The 18,345-nt window shown below is 55.1% G+C and overlaps 1 protein-coding gene across 3 annotated transcripts in view; it reads left to right on the forward strand.

Moving 5' to 3' along the window:
• Positions 1–18,345, forward strand: part of SH3BP4 (SH3 domain binding protein 4) — an 82,080-nt gene that overhangs the window by 27,995 nt on the left and 35,740 nt on the right. For 2 of the 3 annotated variants that reach the window (XM_048214253.2, XM_026491636.4), the window contains exon 2: positions 8,945–9,020. The exons of the other annotated variant lie outside the window; for it this stretch is intronic. The gene's annotated coding sequence lies outside the window, so the exon portion shown is untranslated. The remainder of the gene's footprint in view (positions 1–8,944; positions 9,021–18,345) is intronic. 3 annotated transcript variants of the gene reach the window in all.

The raw sequence follows: 18,345 nt of genomic DNA on the forward strand, positions 1-18,345 counted from the left end.
TAATTAATGGGACAAGATATTTCCTTGGCTTTCTAACCAGGGCATTTCTGGCACTGTAGCACAGCCCGCTGCTTTGACCGGAGCTGACGGCACGTGCTCGTTCGAATCACCCAGTGTGTCTGTGCTTTGGCCAACAGGCCTGGTGGTCAGCTGCCAGTTTCACGTTTGTGAACCCATCTGTTCTGGTTTGCCCCCTGAATGCAGAGCCTGACGTAAGGACTTGGGGGCTGGTGTGGGCGGGGAGATGATCCCTGGAAGCAGGAGCGGGGAGCCAGGAGACGAGGCCGGGAAAAGCAAGTGCAGGCTGAGTTTCTGAGCTCACGGTCACCGTCACGCTGGGCTCCTCCGTGCCTGGGACTCTCCCGAGGATCCGTGTGAATGCGCTGGAGATTCATCCCTCTGGCGGACGGGAGGCTGGGGCGCTGACCCCAGGACTGCCCTGGGGAGTGTGTGGCGACTGTTCGCTGGGGAATGAGAAAGGCCGCGATTTCAGCTCCATCCAGCAAGAGCTGAGACAGGCAGTGGGGTCTGGCTTAATGACTGTTGGCTATCAGTGTGGCGGGCGGTGTTCTGAGGATGGTCGGAGAACGTTCAGGTGTGTGGCAGTGAGGGTGCACGGAGACAACAGGCCGCTCACCTGCGAAGGGACTTCGCCCGTGCACCTGGCTTCCCCCCTGGGCACCTGCTGGCCGGCGCCTTCCCCGTCTGGAGTCCCCGCACCCTCTTCTGCGCTCGGACGAGCATTTTGTCCTTTGGTGTCTTCCATTCCCAGGCTTGAATTTCCGTGCCTGCTCTCTCTTCTTTCCAGTTCCAGAATGCAGGACCCGAGTTTCTTACTTCCCTTGCTGTCCCTCTGTGCTTTACAAGGAGCAGAGGCCCAGTGGGGACTTGTGAGATGACAAGAGTGGCCCGTTGATACTAACCTCCTGCTGCCCCCCGAACCGAACAGCAGCAGCCACAGAAGCTCGAGCTGAATTTATAGTCGTGTTCCCCTGGCCTGCCTAGCTTTCGGTTGCTTATGATGAAGGCAAGCGTAAGTAAATATCCAGGGCCAGCATTCGGAGAGACGGGTGGTACAGGGGCAGGTGGCTTTGTGGGGAAGTGAGAGATGGCAGACAGAACCCACCTTTCAGGTCCCGTAGTAACCACCTGGCCTGCTGTGTTCTGAGCAGAACCCGATTTCACACATTGACCCTGTAGCTGGCAGCTGGGGGGACCCAGGAGGAGGGTGGTCCCCCAGCCCTGCAGGCATCAGTGGAAACATTTCCCAAGGTGCACACCACTCCAGTGGCTTTTTCAAGTTTGCAGGGTTTTCGGAACTTTTTTTTTTTGCAGATTGTATTTTACATATTGGTTAAAAGTAGGATGTTCCCTGAGGTTGGGGACTGCTTTGCATTTCTGGGTAACACCGTGCTTATCTCAACAAAGATTTAGAAACTGCAGATTCATTTTGGCTGAATATTTAAAAATACAGGATGGTCCCCTTGTTACTTTATTCAGGTCTTGGGCTTCAGAAAGCGTGTGTCCCAGCGATTCTGTTTCTGACCCAGTTTCTGTATATGCTTTGCGGGTATGGCTTGTTCTCTGAGGCAGGGGGCGGGGAGCGGTCTGTGATACGTAGCCAGATTAATGAATGATGAATCATTTCTTGCTCTTAGAAAGTAAATATTCTGCCCTTCGTTCCACCGCTCTGGCTGGGTTTTCTAAACCACAGTCCCATAGCAAGGCCGGTGCCTCCCCCCTCCCTCCCAACAGCCCTTCTACAAAGCTGAATAGGGAGGGGGGCTTCCCTGGGTCTTAGTTGGGGATGAGTCAGGCGTGGAAGGGAACTGAAAGCGGTTGGAAAAGCTGACCCCCGAGGCTCCAGCTGCGTGTCTCCTTCTCTTGCTTCTTAAACTGTTGCCAAGGTGACAGGTTGCCAGGGTGAAGATTTGACCCCAGGAAGGAGCATCCGAGAGGTCACATGGCTGGTGGCCCTGACCGAGGAGCGAGCCAACAGGGAGGGCGCTCAGAGGGAGGAGGTGGCCGTGGGGCTCTGGAAGAAAGCAGCCAGCACTCCTCCCCGGGGCCCGGTGACGCCCCACCTTGCCTGCCACTAAGGCAGGGCATTCAGCACAGCATTCGGACGGAGCCTGGACTCGAGTTCCGGTGCTCACAGGGTCTGAGCCTTCAACACACCACGTCGTCTGAAATATTTTCAGCCTTCCCAGCATTTGTTGGGGGACTCTTGACTCTGCACCCTCTCCCAAGACTCACACCTGAACTCCCTTCGCCCGGTGCAGGCAGGATATTTAATTTCCTCCTACTCTAAAAGCCATGGCATCTTATGCCGTCACTGGGAGATACCTGGTCTTACCACAACCTGCTTTGTCTTCCTCTGTGCACTTTGTGTTTGACCATTATTCTATCAGTCCCTGGCACCATGCCTGGCGACCCTGGCTCTCCACTTCCTGACCTCAGGTCGTGGCAGAAAGTGTCCAGTCTCAGTTGTCTCATCTCGGAAATGGGCACAGCGACACCTGCTTGCCCACCTCACAGCATCCTTGTGGGAAACAGCCAAGAGGCCAAGTGGGGAAGTACATTATCAGCTGCCATGCATTGTACCAGTGGTCCTCAAAGTGTGTTTCGGGGACCAGGAGCATCGCCATCGCCTGGAAGCAAGCGCGAAGAGCAGGCTCTCAGGCCAGCCCCCGGGGAAGGGGGAGGGGGGGAGCCCAGCCGTCTGTTCTAGTGAGGCCTCCAGGGGTCTGACCCGTGCTAAGGTGGGAACCGCCCCCTGCTGCAAATGTTAGCAGTTACGTTCTCAGCCTTTTATTTATTCCCCGCGCGTTTTGTGCGGTTTTTCCTGTGTAGTTGGCACAGAGTATTTGGTCTTTCACGTTCCGAAGAAGAAAAAGAGAAGTCTAACTGGGTAGACTCTTGCATGATATGGAGAGCCTGGTTTTACACTTGGGGAAACCAAGGCCCGGACTCAAGGCCACGTAACCAAGGCCGTGGAGCTAGTGAAGGCCCGAGCTAAATGTGAACCCACAGAAACCCCGCATTTACCTGGCTGCCTCCTGCCCTGCGGCCGCTCCCAGACACCCTCCCTGACTGGAGCCGTCGCCCCTTTATTCACGGGCAAAGTTACGGGGTCAGAATCAAAAAGCCCAGGATGTCCCTGCCCTTGGGCCACTCTGCTTCATTGTCCAGACTCTGGACTTAAACTTCCGGTCTCACTGGGGAAGCCCAGGCTTGTGAGCCGCGTCAGATTGCAGACGTCCTTAAGTGACCCCCCACTAGTTGGAAAAGTGAGTCAAATCCTGGAAGAGGAATAACGTTCCTTTTTTTTTTTTTTTTAAGATTTTATTTATTTATTCATTTGAGAGAGAAGGGGTGGTGGGGAGGAGCTGAGGGAGAGGGACAAGCGGACATTCCCCCCTGAGCCCGACCCGGGGCTCGATCCCATGACCCTGAGATCATGACCTGAGCCAAAAAGTCAGATGCTCAACCCACTGAGCCATCCAGGAGCCCCCAAACTTTGCTTTTTTAAAATGTAAAACGCCATGTCCGAGAATCTTCCGTTGGGTGGAGGGAGGTCTCTTCTGATGTGAGTTTGAGAGCAACATGTGGCATGAACCACGGCCCATCCTCGTGTTTTTCACCTTAAAATCGGGTAACAGCACAAAGACACTGGTGAAGCCGTCTGTGTCCAGTTTTTTAATTTTCCTCAAAGGTTGAATGCCGTCTAACTTGGCAGCCCGTTTTTAAGCGACTGGCCTTGATGGAGTCTGCAAAATGCCCCATTCGATTGCCACGGAAGCCGCTCTTGTCCCACGGGTGGCCGTTTGTTTCTGTGATCATAACATACACGGAGATTTCCAGAACAGGGCCCACCAGCTGCAGCCAGAGGGGCAGAAACCCAGAGGAGGAGAAGCCGCGTCCGGCCGCAGGTGTGGGTGTCCTTGTGTCTGAGACAGAAAGGGGACAGGGAGCACCGAGTCCCTCTGTCACGCACAGAGACAAACAGAAGCCTCCCTCCAGGGAGGGAGGACAGCCAGAAACGCGGCCAGCCGCACACAGTGCCTGCCGCCACCGGCCTGCTCCTGCGAGAGGTGCCCCGTAGGAAGCCCCAGGCCGGGAGCGTGAACGGAGAGACCCGTACATCAGCCACCGCGGTGTCCGGTTGTCTGTCTCAATAAACCCCTTTCGGTTTGTGCTTAATATTCAGTACAGGTTTCACAGCAGAGAGGGGGAAAGAGCACATCTTCTATAAATCACAGGCTCTGTGAAATTCGAAATGTTGTGTAATTATGGGAAACGTCGTGAACCAGCTCTGCGTCTGGGTGAGAAAATGTCACCACCTAAATCAGGTGAGATTCCAGACACTTGCGCTTGGCGGTAGTCGTCCCCCCCCTGCCTAAATAGGTTTCCAGTTAACGGTGTTATGTGTGTGGTTTTGATAACATTAAATATAAAAGCCATTGCCAGTCTACCAAAGTGTTATTATTATTATTATTATTATTATTATTTTAGTTTTATTAATTGGCTCTCTTCCGGTGCACTGATTTTCTCCCATAACAATGAAGAACGTGGGGTGAAGTCAGGCCGTGCGGTCCCACTTTGTCTGAGGGCCACTTGCAACAAGACTCGTGGTACTCAGCTGCTCTTGGGGGTGGGGGTGCCTCCCTGACTGAGGTCGGGGGTAGCAGCTCTAGATACCCACTGTGAGTTGACGGAATTTGTCTTCAGGGCCATTTCTGCGTTTCGAGCCATGACGCCCACTGTCCTCTTTCCCTCCTCCCTGCCTCCTCTCATCCTCCCTGCCGGCTTGGCCAGCGCGTCTGGCATTTAACCAGGCACCTGTGGGTACGTGCCCGCTTCCCTTTGCCCCAAGCCGACCATGGCCTGGCCCTTTGCCCCATTGTGTAAGTAGGGCTGGTATGGAAATGGGGTCAGCAGACTCCCTCTGTAAAAGGTCAGATGGAATGTTTCCGGGTGTACACAAACGGGCATGGTTCTGGTCAACCTGACTTACGGACATTGCAATTTGAATTTCATATAATATTCACGATAAAAATAAGAATAGTCTTATTTTTCTCTCCCCCCCCAACTATGTAAAAATATAAAAACATTCTTTGTTCATGGGCCATACAAAGACAGATGACACACTAGATTTGGGCCTTGGGCCAAAGTTTGCCTCCTGTGGAGGACAAGAATTTATCTGGTTCTCCTTTCTACTCTTGGTCTCCTACTTTGGGTCCCTTCGGGATACGGAGTAGCGATGAGGGAAAGCCAGTTCCTGCCACGGAGAGACTCCAGAGAGGGGCGACACGGGGTGTGAGCGATTCTTTGGCTAACGGATCCGTACATGTCCATCATGGTGGCTCGGAAACCTTAAACAAATCTGTCACGCTCACAGCAGCCCCTGAGATGGGCGGGATCCTGAGAATTCCTTTTCCTACTTTGCAGCTAGATAGTGTCCTGGGGCTGCCCTGGTGACGTCCACGCTGGGTGGCTGGAGCACCGGAATGTGTCCTCTCACCGTCTGGAGGCTGGAGTCTAAGGTCGAGTGTCGCAGGCCTGGTTCTTTCTGAGGCTACGAGGGAGCCTCTGCTCCGTGAGTCTCCTCCTGGTGATTTGCCGGCCGCCCGTGGCGTTCCCCCCAGTCTCTGTCTTTATCTTCGCCCGCCGTTCTTCTCCGTGTGTATGCCTCCACATCCCCCCCTTTGTAAAGACACTGTCAGAAAGGATCGGGGCCCACCCTAAGGACCTCATTTCCATTCCATTACCTCAGTAAAGACCTTATGTCCAAATAAGGTCACATTGTGAGGTCCTGGGGGTTAGGGCAGGACTCCAACATAGGAATTTGGGGGGACACAATTCCGTCTATAGCAGGGGATGTGGAAAGCCTGGCTGCACGTCTCGTTGGTGACTGTCCTGTAGTGAGAGTGTAGGACAAAGCTGTCCCCTCTGTCTTTGTGTGAATGTAGTTTCCTGTCTTAGTGTCAGGAGCCCCTGACTGTGTGTGCACCCAGCCTTCAGACCTCCTCACGTAGGGTAAGCCTGTATAGTTGGGCCTTCAGCTGAGGCTCTAAGCTGTTAAAACGGCTGCTGACAGCTGCACAGGGGACACTGGACTGTGGGTGAGGACACTTGTGTCCGGAGACTCCCCAAAACCACAGAATCTTGTGTTCTCCGCATTCCTTGTTGACAGCTCCGTGGTTCTTGGAGATTTCCCTTCACTTTGTCCAACGACAGGACTGACGTTTCTTGACACAAAATCAGGGAGTTCGGCACCTTCTAGACTTCGGAACTTGCTGCCAACTTGATGAACCTCCATGAAGTCCTGTGGTTTCTTCTGGGGGCCTTGGGGACTGGGGAGCCCACACAGGTGTATGGCTGCTCCTTGGGGACAACAGTGCTTGGTCAAAAGGTCACGCCCGCTCTCTTCTCAGGAACGCCGGTCTTCGTGCAGAAACATAGGGCTTTCCGAGGTAGATCATGGAGCTAGGGGGCTGGAGAGGGGCCAGCAGGTCCTGTCCACCTAATCCATCCACCCTGGACCTTACCAGTGGGACCATTCACAGCCAGATCCCCCTCCCCCCACACTCCCAACACCGATTGCTGAGGGTTCTGTGTGTGTGTGTGTGTGTGTGTGTGTGCGCGCGCGCGTACCCGCATTCCTCTACCTGCCCAAAGTCCAGCCTGGCCATCTCTGATCAGCTGGTTGGGCAGCATTGGGTCCTCCCATGTTAGGTATGAGGTAGGAGTTAACCCAGTCACCCCCAGTCTGGGGAACCTTCCAGAGATTCATGTGATGAAATAACTCTACCTAAATGAGCCTCTGGAAGGAGCGAATGACAAGCCCCAGAGAGCTTGCAAGGCCCTTCCCCAAAAATGCTAACTGACTCAGCCCTTAAAGCAACACTGAATACGAGTGTTGTGGCAAGCTCTTCATAAAGAAAAAACCTGGTGACTTTTTGGCGTTCAGATGAGGTAGCGGTCTGCGGTTTCTCAGCAAACGTGTATTTCATGGCTGCGAGATGGGCTTCGGGCAGCTGGGGTGGTGTGGGCAGCAGCAGGGGTGCAGGAGGCTGACGCAGAGCTCATGTGAGGTGCCCTTCCAGGGAGCTTGGGTCTTGCCAGCCTCCCGATCCCCTGGCCTGGTGCGAGGGGCCCGCACACGGACCAGAGCAGGGGAGCAGCGAGGCCCAGCAGAGCTGGCACCCGGCCCGGACGAGGGGAGGGATTCCCACGACCCCAGCCAAGATTTGGGGGTGGGGCGGGGAATAGGAGAGGAGGCGCCCCAGCTGGTATTGTGACTTGGGGGAATGACCATTTAACAATCAGGAAACGAGAAGTGCATGCTCTGCTCTCTGTAGCACGGATTAGCAAGAGTGGAGACGTCCAAAGACGCAGAAGCCCCCACCGACCCCCTTCTGAGAAGCCACATCTGTTAATATTGTCACTGCCTCCTGCCCCTTTTCCGCACGGTTTCCCCTTTTTAGCACACTGAGGGCTCTTGTGAGTACGGCGAGCACCTGGACGAACATTCCGGAGTCCCGGGAGTCTTCTTGGAGCCGCGGGTAGCGAGGCAGACGCGTCCACAGTCAATGTGCTGGCTGGACAGCGGTCTCTTGTTCCCCGTGTCTTGAACATCCTGTCCCCAGCCTGCATTTTTCTGTCTCCTTTGGGATCTCAATCTTTTGTTGTGTTTGAATAAATGTTCTCAGGTTGTTGCCTTTTTCGTAGTGTTGGTTGACTTTGATGGAGCTTTTCCCTTTGCCTTTGCGATTTCGGACGTCCCTTGCAGGAAGTTCTGTCTACGTGGGGATTAACTGTATCTGTGCCGCATTTTTCTTTTGGCCTCGGATTGATTTCTTTCCCTACTTCCGTGCCGTTCTGTACATCTGGAGTTCATTTTACTGTTGAAGCCCCAAGGTGGGGGGGGGGGGGGGACGTGCTCCCTGCCATCGCATGTGAGATGTCACACGGAAGAGGGTCTGTACCCCACCGGCTGGTCTAGGGAGCGGGGAGGGCGTGGGAATGTCTCAGGCCAGGTGGCCCTGATTTAGGAAGGTCCAGAATGCAATTTCAGCCTCACATATCACGATGTGAGGGGTGTGGGATGCCTGGAAAGCCCCAGAGCAGCGGGGACCAGGAGGCAGTGGCTTAGGGGGAGTCCCGCCATGGGGACCTTCAGTCTGCTCCTCTGTCACGCGGTCCTGGCTTAAGGAATCTTTCACGGATATGGGCTTTGTAGCATCGCATTGGGTGAGTGGGACTTGAACCCTGTCCTCAGTGGTGGGGTGTGGTGTGTGAGGAGGAAGGCCCGCTGCTGGCAGGGAGACTGGGATGTGTCTCTGGGGTTCAGCCAATAAGGTTATTCTGTTGAACTACGACTGCCAGTCTCTGCAGGAGAAGTGACAGCAGGTGAGGGAAGACACAGCAAGTAAAAGCCCTTGTCGTAGGCTGGGCAGCCCGGGGAGCCGACTCTGACCCAGGTCTTTGCGTTCGAGGTTTACCGGGGGCGTGTGCTTGGGGTCAGCACCCCTGGAAGGCCAGGGTGGGCCTCTGAGACCCCACAGGAGCTCTGAGACCCCACAGGAGCTCCGAGCCCCCCTGGGGGCCCTGCCTGATGTTATCAGCAGCAGGGAGTGGGGAGGAGGCAGCTTCTCAGGGGTGAGAAGCTGCCCAGGGAGGGGAGGGGAGGGGAGGGGAGGGAGGGGCTGGATGGGTCTCCAGAGGGCGGTTCCAGGCCAGGGCCCTTCTGCAGGCCCCGCTCCAGCAGCCGGAATGGAAGGCCCATCTGGGGCCGCATTGCAGCTCCCGCCACTGTCCCCACCTTACTGGGTGAACACGGCTCAGGGCACAGTTCACCCTAGACGTGGAAGAGGGAAAGCACCATCCTGAGTTTCACTGACCGAGGCTCTGAATCCTGCGTTCCCCTTTTGTCTTGCAGCATCTGCCTTCTGTGGACGGGAGGCTGGGTCCTGGGACTTTCATTCTGACGTCAGGAAGCTGGTGGCCTGTCGGAGGTAAGCCGGGCAGCCTGGGTGTTGGGAAGAGCAGCTGCCCCCGGCCTCCTGCGTGGAGACCACCGTTGTAGCCAACGTACACAGACCCGCGTAGGGAGATGGGCCTCGTACGCCTGCAGAGCAGCTCAGGAGGGAGGAGTCACTTCCAGAAGCTTCTTGGCCTTTTACTGCTCTGCAAACATCTCCCTCCCTGCTCTGTCTTCATATCCTCGTCAGTTCTCAGTGTCCCCAACCCGGGAAGGTCAGATGGTACCGGCGACTTCCCTTTCTGGTTCCATGAAAGGAACACTCTGGCTCTACCCAGAAACCAGATGGAGAGCCCAGGTTGGCTGTCCCTTTTGTGTTTGCACAAAGGAGTTATTCTTACAACGGAAGAGGTCATGAGCTCCCAAACAGTGGCCGCCAGTGACGAGGTGCAGGTTGAAAGAGCTCCATGTGGCCGCAGTTACGGCTCGCCCACGCTGGGGCTCGGGAGGGCGTTTGGCCTGGGAACACATTGGCAGAACGGGCATTCTGCAGCAGCCAGGGAAGAATGGTGTCCTCGTAGAATGTTCTCAGGTATTTTCTTGGCTGTTCTTTTTCCTTCTTTTTCTTAACTTTTATTATTGAAGTGCAGTCGACATACAGCGTTACGTTGGTTTCAGGTGTACAGCATGGTGACGGGACGGGTCTGAACAGGTTCGGTGCTCCGGGATCAGTGTGGTCCCCATCTCATTGCACCCAGAGGTGGGATCTTAGCAGCGGTTGATTCTTACTCCCTTGGCCAGCAATAGAACAGTCAGCTCTGTGGGGCTGTCTACACGGCTTTCCTGGGTTGAAAAGCCACACCTGTGTCCTTACCAGGTGAAAGGATCGGGTAGAATTAAATGGATCCTCTGCATACACTGGGTTGGAAGAAGGGTTGTTCACAAGGAGCTCAGAGGCTGCTTCCTTCCTGATCACGTTTGAATAATAAAAGTCCTTCCACATAAAGTGGGCGGCCGCCTGGATTATGCCAGGTTTTTCCTTAAGTCTTCTGTGTCCTCTGTTCAACTTGGGGGTGGATGACTGGGTTTTGTTCCAGTGTTCTTCTCTCCCCCCTTTTCTATCAGGTCTCATTGTTTTCCATTATCTGTTTTCCGACAGAAAGAATGTTTGGGATGCCTGCACGTTACACCCTGGGGGCTTTCAATAGAGACGTGAGGAATCCGGGAGCTCTCTGGTCCCAGGGTCAGTCCTCCCCACACTGAGGTCTCGGGACTTAAAATACTTCTGCCCTCGCCTTATAAGTACAGCCCCTTGCCCTGGAGGCTGTGGTCTGTTTGGGTTGCGGGGAGACCCAGTGAACGGCATCCAAATTCCTCGCATTCTTTTGGCCTGGCACCGGCAGGAATGCCCGGGTTTCAGAAATCAACCAGCAAATACGCAGCTCGGTCCTTTTCTCGAGATCAACCTGATAGACACCAGTGGGTTGTGCACCGTGACTGGCTGTCTGACCCCCCACGTGGTCTTCCCTCTGGGCTTGGATTTAGGGTGCAGCTGGGCAAGTGTGGGCCAGCCCCTCCTGAATAAGGCTGGAGGAGATTAATGGGGGCCTCTGCCTGGGACCCCTCGCCTGCTCCAGCAGTAACCTGAGCGGTATTTATGTGGCTTGCTTTTTCTGGCACTGAACCAGGGTTCCCGGGGGCAGCAAGATGTCTGGGAGGAGGAAGCAGGTTGTGGGACTCCTAGGAGCCTGGAGAGGGAGGTTCACCCTTGCTTGTGTTGGCAGGTGGCAGACGTGCCATCAGACTGAAATTTTAGGGGAGTGGACGTGTGTCCTACAGCATTTAGAGAAATCATCCATGCGGCCAGTTTTTGTGTTCCCCCCCCGCCCAGGAACATAAGTGCAGTTTTCTCTGTGCATCTTTAATATTCGAGATCTGATTTATCTCAAGTTCACCGTGAGGTGGTTGAATCCCAGGGCTTCAGTGTTACGTCCAGAGTTCTGCTGCTGCCTGGTTTCGTGATTTGCATGTCATTCCAGCAAGCCCTGGTTAGAGTCTCAACCTGTTAGTGACCCTCTTGTTACCACCAGAAGTAGTTCATTGAAGCACCCGCTTCAAGGCTGCTGCTCAGATGACGGACCAAGCGGGGGAGCAGAAAGGAGCCCTGACTCTGTTGCTCTTCACTTTAAGACCCGTGTGAATGACCGTGTAACCGGCAGATACCAGAACTTGGCCTCCCAGCTCCTCGGGGAGCGTGCCAGCCAAGGACAGAGCCCAGTTCCTCCTTCTGAGGCTGAGGCTCGTTCCCACGGTTCTGCCAATGCCCGGGAAGGCTTCCGCTAACCACCTCCCTTGTTTTGTTTCCTCAAGCCCTTGCCCTGCCCATTTTACAGATAAGAGGTGAGGCTCATGCCCTAAGGCCCCCCTTCCTAGCCCACCCTCCTTTACCTGGGTCCTGGGAGGACACATGCCTCACGCGGGCAAGGATCCCCGAGTCCAGTGCTGGCCAATAAAAACAAATGACAAGCCACACACGTGAGCCACAGAGCTAATTTTTAGAGGTGAAATCAGCGTTTTCTCATCCAGCTGTCAATTTACTCGAAAGTCAAGGACACAATTCAGGAATGAGTTGATCTTAAAGGAAGCTGCCATTCCGCTACCTGGACCCCTCTTCCTCTCTGTGTGGGGTCCGTCTGGCCAGGCACCCTCGGCGTGGACCACGTGGAGGAGCACCAGCGAATTCTTCCTTTCAAGGGCCGCTTTTCAGACTGGGGATCTCCAGCCCTTTCTCATTGGGTGGGGTTTGGGGGCTTTTGTTTTATTTTGAAGGGAAATTCACATCACGTCCAGTGAACCATTTTAAAGTGTGCAATTGCGTGGCATCGAGTGCCTTCACAACGTTGTGTAGCCACTGCCTCTGTCTGGTCTCCCACTCTCTCATCACTCCAGAAGAATCCGTTGTACCCAGGAAGTAATTATTCCCACTGCCCCGCCCCCATCCCCTGGAAACTACTGAGCGGTGACTTTTGAGGATGCGACTGGGCTCCAGTCTGTGTGCAGGGGGATCCTGCTTTCACATGTCCTCAGGACAGAGCTGCTCAGCCCAGCATCCTTCACGGCAGGACACCCAGGACTGTCACTGGCCAGATGACCCAGGGGCACCGTGATTCTGCACCTGCTGAGGCCTGCATGGACACCCCCAGGGGCAAGGTCGGACCTCAGATTGTCAGCGAGGGCAGCCCCCCAGCCGTGCGTCGAACCTGAGACAGGGCTCAGCTTATTTCAAGACCTCTGCCTGCAGATGTCTCCCATCAGGGCTGCCTCATTAAGTAACGAGTGCAGTTAGAGCTCAGTGAGGTCATGAGCCAGCTCCATGGAACCTGGGGAATGTGGGCAGATGAGAAAGCCGAGCCTCGCTCCCGGCGCTGAGTTACACTCAGCGGCTTCTGCGTTCTTGAAAGCCCGGTATGTTAGCCTCGTTCCCGGCCGGCCCTCTTCAGCCTCTTTCAAGCGGGGAAGTCTTGAGGACAGATGAGAAATTTTTAACATACTTGGTTTGGAAATAAAGGTGTGAGTGAATGAAGACTCCACCATTGTTCATCTCAAGAGCCTCCCAGTCTCTTGCTGAAACCTGCGCAGACTGCAGCGAACTCCCCAATCTAATCAGAAAACCCCACATCTCCCTATCTCTCCGGCTTGCGTTTTCCCCTTGTTAGTTCATTACTTAAAGCTGACAGGGCGATGGGAAGGGCAAAGTGAATATATTTTATTTGTGGGTCAGAAAAGTGTCTCTGCAAAGAGCTTAGCACTTTCCTGTTTTCTAAGGGTAGACGAATTTCAATTACGAATCCGTGAGCATTTTGCGTAAATTAATTTCTTTGGATCTCGGTCTCCTTGTCTGTAAAAATGGAGCCAGTGTCTAGAAAGTTCTTAAAGATTAGAAGGAACTAAATAGGCTCTCAAACTTGCTCAGGTGAAACAGGGTGATTGGAAGGATCCAGACCAAGCACAGCGGGTCGTGAGGACCTGAGAACAGGATTTGAGAAATGAAGCTGCTTTTCAGGAATTGCATGCGCCATGTCCCCCCACACGCACACCTGTGCTTCTGCCCCGTCACCTGGCCTGTGCTGCTCACCCAGCGTGCACCTGGCCCAGGGATGGCCGCCAGCCAGTGCACAGCAGTCCTTGGCGAGACCTGCCCCGGGCCGCTTTCGCATTTCCCTGCTTCCAGCGCAGCCTTTTGAGCCAGTCCTCGGTGGTTGGGTCAGCAGGTGGGCTGCCGATCGGCTCCGCCGTGGAGGTGTCCGTTGCTGATCCATCCGGGGGAGCGTGCAGGGCCGTGGGGGTGTCCCTGGGCCGGCGAGGAGGTGACCTGCGTGCATCCTTACCTGGGCTTACATGCAGTTTCCTTTCCCTCCTTCTCTCCTTCCGTCCTGCCCTCTCCCTCCCCACCTCCTTCCTTCGGAATCTGGCACCACCCCATCATTTTGGGCAAGTCATTTAGCCTCTCTGGACCTTCTTGTGTCTTTGTTGAGGGCCCCCCAGGGCATCCGTCATGGGGCTTCTCTGAACACGGGGTTGATGTGGTCAGGGGGGCGGCCCTTCCCTGACACTGCGGTTCACACCGTTTGTCAGGCACCTTGCCTTCCCCTCCTCACGCCGTCCCGGGGGTCCCAGAGGTCAGAAGAGGGATTCACATGACTCGCTGGCCGGAGTGACTAACATGGGGCGCCTCTTTCCCAGAGGTGAGCAGCTGGCCTGCGGGGTGGCTGTGCAGAGGGACCAGCTGGATCTTTCTGGCACACTCTGGTCGTGTGTTTTAGGCTCCTGTCGCCATCAGGCAGACACAGGTCCGGAGTTCCTGTGATGCACCCGGAACCTCCTTTCCACTCTGTCGACGGCGGGGAAAGCTTTGCATTTGGCAGAAGAGGAAGCAGAGACTTTGAAAAAGCCCGCATCTGTCCGAGCTCAGCGTTTTCCCAAGGTCACAGTGTCTTCCCAAGGTCACAGGGTCTTCCCGTTACAACCTGGCCATCCGCCGTCCCAGCAGGTCCGGGGTCTGCCCACGCCTCTGCCCGCCCCTGGTGAGGGTCTGCCATGCTCGGCACCTGTGTGGTGTGCCTGTCGCCCTGGCCGCTTGTGAGCAGGGACCCCGCCCCCACCCCCATCCACCCCTGGGCCGCCCCGGACTCTGCTCAGTAAACACAACTTGATCCTTTTTCCTTTCTTCCTTGTCGTCACCATAAACCCTGTTTACCCGCGCTGCTCCCTGTGGGAGCTGGAATGTGCAGCCCCTCTCTGCTTTCAGTTGTCGGTGACATGAATGATCATGGGTGGAGGCTTTCAGTTGGCCTGCGATGTCCTCGGATCGTGTCCACCCTGTTTTGGGCCTTGTTCTGTTCAACGTCATTTTTATCGTGAAGCGAGCAGGTGTGTTTAACCTGGGCCCGTGGCCTCCTAGCCTGGTCCTTCTAGAGGCTCTGCAGCGGGATTTATAGCTACAGGTGGTTTTCTGCAGAGAAGGCCCCTAGCCCTTACCGCATTTCTCTAAGTATCTGCACCCCCCAAAAAGGGCAACAGCTCCTGACTTGGAAGAAGGCCGAAGACAGGCTTGGGGATAAGTGGGAGGTAAGAGGAGCGGGGGCAGGGTCGGACGGGGGCCCCGAATGTCTCCCCTGGGCTGGAGTGCTCAGCGAGACCAACGTCAGACCAGACGGAAACCAGTTAAATCTGTGCTTTCCTTTATCTCATTAATTCTTCGCTTTTTGCTAAATCCAGCTATTATTTGCTCATTTACAGAAGGAGGGAGACTTGGCTTATGGAAATCCTTTGGATTTTAGTTGAACTCGGCTTATTCGGAACAACACCTGAAAATCAAAGGCGCTCTGCGTGTGGCTAATGGGAACCTAGCGCCCACATTACTACCAGGCTGTCCACGGGTCTTCCTGAGTTGTTCGGGCTGCACGGTGTTGAGGTCTTGAAGTGGCATTTGAAGAGGAGTTGATGAACTGGCTTTCAAAGGAGGCTGGTTTTTTAATGAATGGTGCACGAGGTTCCAGGGCCCAAGTCAGATCTGGCAAAGAGGAAGCTTCAGGGAGAGAAATGTTACTGTGCCGTGTTTGAAGAGCTCCTCTGTAGCTTCGTTTTATATTTAAATTTTGCACAGCACTTTACAGTTTGCAAAGCTCTCCTGAGATTTGTTCCTGATCTCGGGGAGAGGTAGGGCGAGCCTGATAATAATTAGTAACCTCATCGTACAGGTGAGGGAGCTTCGTGCCTCGGAGAAGCGAACAGTGATTAAAAGCGAGGTCAGACCTCAGCACCATCACACAGGGGCCCCATAGCAGGAGATCTGGGGTCCAATGGTGGGAGGCTAAGCAGGGTTCTAGAATTGTCCATCAGAAGTTGCCCAACTATTGCAGAGGCCAGGGGCGCCTGGATGGACCTGACAGGAATGTCGCTCACCAGATTCCCATCTGGCTCGGATCACTTGATTTCAGAGGGGTTTAAAGTGACTTCAGAATCGGGCCTCCGTCTGCCGGGGCCTAAATATTTGTCAGGGGCCAGGTTTGGGTATGAGTCACTGGAAATCAGTTTGCCCACCTTGGGATGCCAAGTTACCGTGGAAATTCTTCAGGGTACCACACGTGAGTGGGCGTCAGAGTGAATCTGAGTGAGCCTGTGGGTGGCCCGGCGAGGGGCCCCGTGGACGGGGTGTGGCTGGGTGGCAGGAGCTGGCAGCACCCTTGCATTGCAATCCCCCAATGAGACTGGGCCAGCGTGACCCAGACAGTCTCTTCTGGCCAGGGTCTGGCCCTCAGACACTGGACTCGGGGGCGGGCTTGGATCCTACAGACCCAGGCCACGGAGGCCAGGCTACCAGTTGATGGATCCCATGTGAGAACAGCGGATGCTTCGGTGAGCGCGTCCTGGCTGTGCAGATGGGGGGTGGGATGGTGCAGCTATGTGTCGTTTTATCGCTGGGGAGAAGAGCCCTCTTGGGGAGAGCCTTTTGCTCCCACTTGACCAGTGTGGCTCCGGAGGGGTGTGGCCCGGACTCTGGAGCGAACCTGTCTGGGTGGCTAACAGCAATGCGGCCCCACTAACTGACCCTCTGTTGTGCCTCAGTTTGCTCATCTGTAAAATAGGAACGAGAAGCTGCAGCTGGACGCGTGTGGCGCCTTCACGGCTATGGCTGCGCTTCCACCTTGTGCAGAAGCGCGGCTGTGGCTAGAGCTGGACCCGCGGGGACGGGGACTCAGGCTGGAGGCTGGGAGGCGTTGAGTGTCTGCTTCCACACCCCTGGCCTCCCTCAGCTTGCCTGCGGGAGTCTGTTCCTGTGTTCGCTTAGTGAGTTGGAGTTGGGTCTTTACAGCCCTAAAAAGCACACAGGTGGTCCCAGCCGGTCCCTGTGCAGGGTCGCTGCTGCAGAGGGCACGCGTGCTCCGGGCTCTTGGTCAGCGCCTCTGACCAGCACCACCTCCATCCCTCCTGTTCGAGGCTTCGTCCTCCGCCCGCTTTTCCTTTGATAGCTCCTTTCTTTTCTCCTGATGGCACGTATGTTCCTTTGGTCCCTTAGTGGTTTATTGCTGATTATAACTGAGACGTGTCTCCGTGTGTACCAGTTTTTGGTGAAGGTACGTTTTCTGACTGTTCAGTCTGCACACACACAGTTTAGCCCCAGATGGGTTTGTGATGGACCCGTGTTAAAGTGTTCCGATCCCGCGATATTTAGGAGATTGCCAAAGTTGTGCAACCACCCCCTCTATCTGGTTCCAAAACATTTTACCCAAAAAGAGACCTGCAAGCAGAGACCTGTGAGCAGTCACTCGACAGCCCTCCCTGCCCCCGGCCGCCGGCAACCAGTGACCTGCTCTGTCTCTGGATATGTCTGTTCTGGAACCGTACGGTATGTGACTCTTTGTGACTGTCTTCTTCATTTACCGTGATGTTTTCAGGGGTCCTCCACGATGTGGCATGGGTCAGAATTTCCTCCTTTTTGTGGAGAGTAGGACCCCATTGTGTGTGTGGCTACACATGTTTTGTTGGTCTGTTGTTCCATTTGTGGACGCCTGACTGTTTCTGCTTTGTGGCGATTGTGTGTCGTGCTGAAACTCACTCTGTTTTGATGTTCTAACTAAATTCTAAGAGCTGTCTTCACTGGTCTGCCGGCTCTGGAGAGACCCCTGGCTTTGGACTCCAGCTCCCCCACCCGGTCCCCACCCGGTCCCCAGTGTTTATCAAACCTCCAAGAGCCAGGGCTTTACTTAATTGCCTCTTGATGAAAGTCCCCTCAAATGATGCTGATCTGAGCACAGCGTCCCCTTCCTGGCGGCCAGGGCAGGGCCCAGGAACCTGCATCTCACAGACCCTGATGGACGGTGGGTCGCCACCGTGCTCTGCTGCCTCATGTCCGCACTGGTCCCATCACCGCCTTTCGGAGAACCTCAGAAGCACCAGGTGTTTGCTGAACCCTGCCTGACAACCGGATTTTGCAGGTTGAGCACATATCTTACTGGCCAGATGTGGTGGGGGTGGGAAGGGAGAAGGGAGAAGGGGAGCCACAGCCTGTTGGCTTTCAGAACGATGCGCCACCGTGGGGTCACCGTGTGCCCGAGCACTTAGCTTCCGTTAAGCAGCTGCACTCGGCATTCCAAGGTTGCATCCCCGTGTCCTTGACGGTGGGGGTTTGGCCCCCGGGGGGTTGGGAAGCCGGCAGAGCCCCTGTAGCTGTCCAGCTCCCCCCACCCCCACCAGCTCCAGGCACTCATCCTGTCCTGGGCTGGCCGGATGGAGGAAACCAGAGAATGCCGCCCTCTCTGTATTGGAAGCGCCCTGGGCACCAGTTCTTCTCACCGAGGGTGCAGGTGTAGACGGAAACGGGATGGCAGGGGGCCATGTGGCCTTGGATTTCGCCTCCTTTGTGTCTTCTCTTCGTGCCAACAGAGTTTTTTTCCTCTTCTTCCTCCTTCTTCTCCTTCCCTTTCCTTTCCTTTTCTTTTTTCCTTTCAGAAGGGCTCCTCGCTGCTTTGGGCAGTATCCTACCTAACATTCTCAGGTTTTGGTAAAGAATAGATCAATCAGAAATCTGCAGAGTAGCATTTCTATGGGAAACAATGTGTATTCCCTTTTATTTTTAATGGGTTTTAAGTGCGATTCTAAAACAGTCCAGAAAGGAACCTGTGGGATGAAGGCACCCAGTCCTGTAGGACTCTCAGGACCGGCGGTCTCCGCACTCAGGACCCACCTCACTCTGCTTTGCCCCTGGGGCCACCAGCCTGGGTGTCTGCTCAGCCAGCGAGCGGACCTCCTCTGGGGATGCGCGTGTTGGTCTGTGCTACCGGAGGCATCCAGGATCA

This window comes from Ursus arctos, unplaced genomic scaffold (assembly GCF_023065955.2).
Source record: "Ursus arctos isolate Adak ecotype North America unplaced genomic scaffold, UrsArc2.0 scaffold_1, whole genome shotgun sequence".
Classification (NCBI taxonomy): domain Eukaryota; kingdom Metazoa; phylum Chordata; class Mammalia; order Carnivora; family Ursidae; genus Ursus; species Ursus arctos.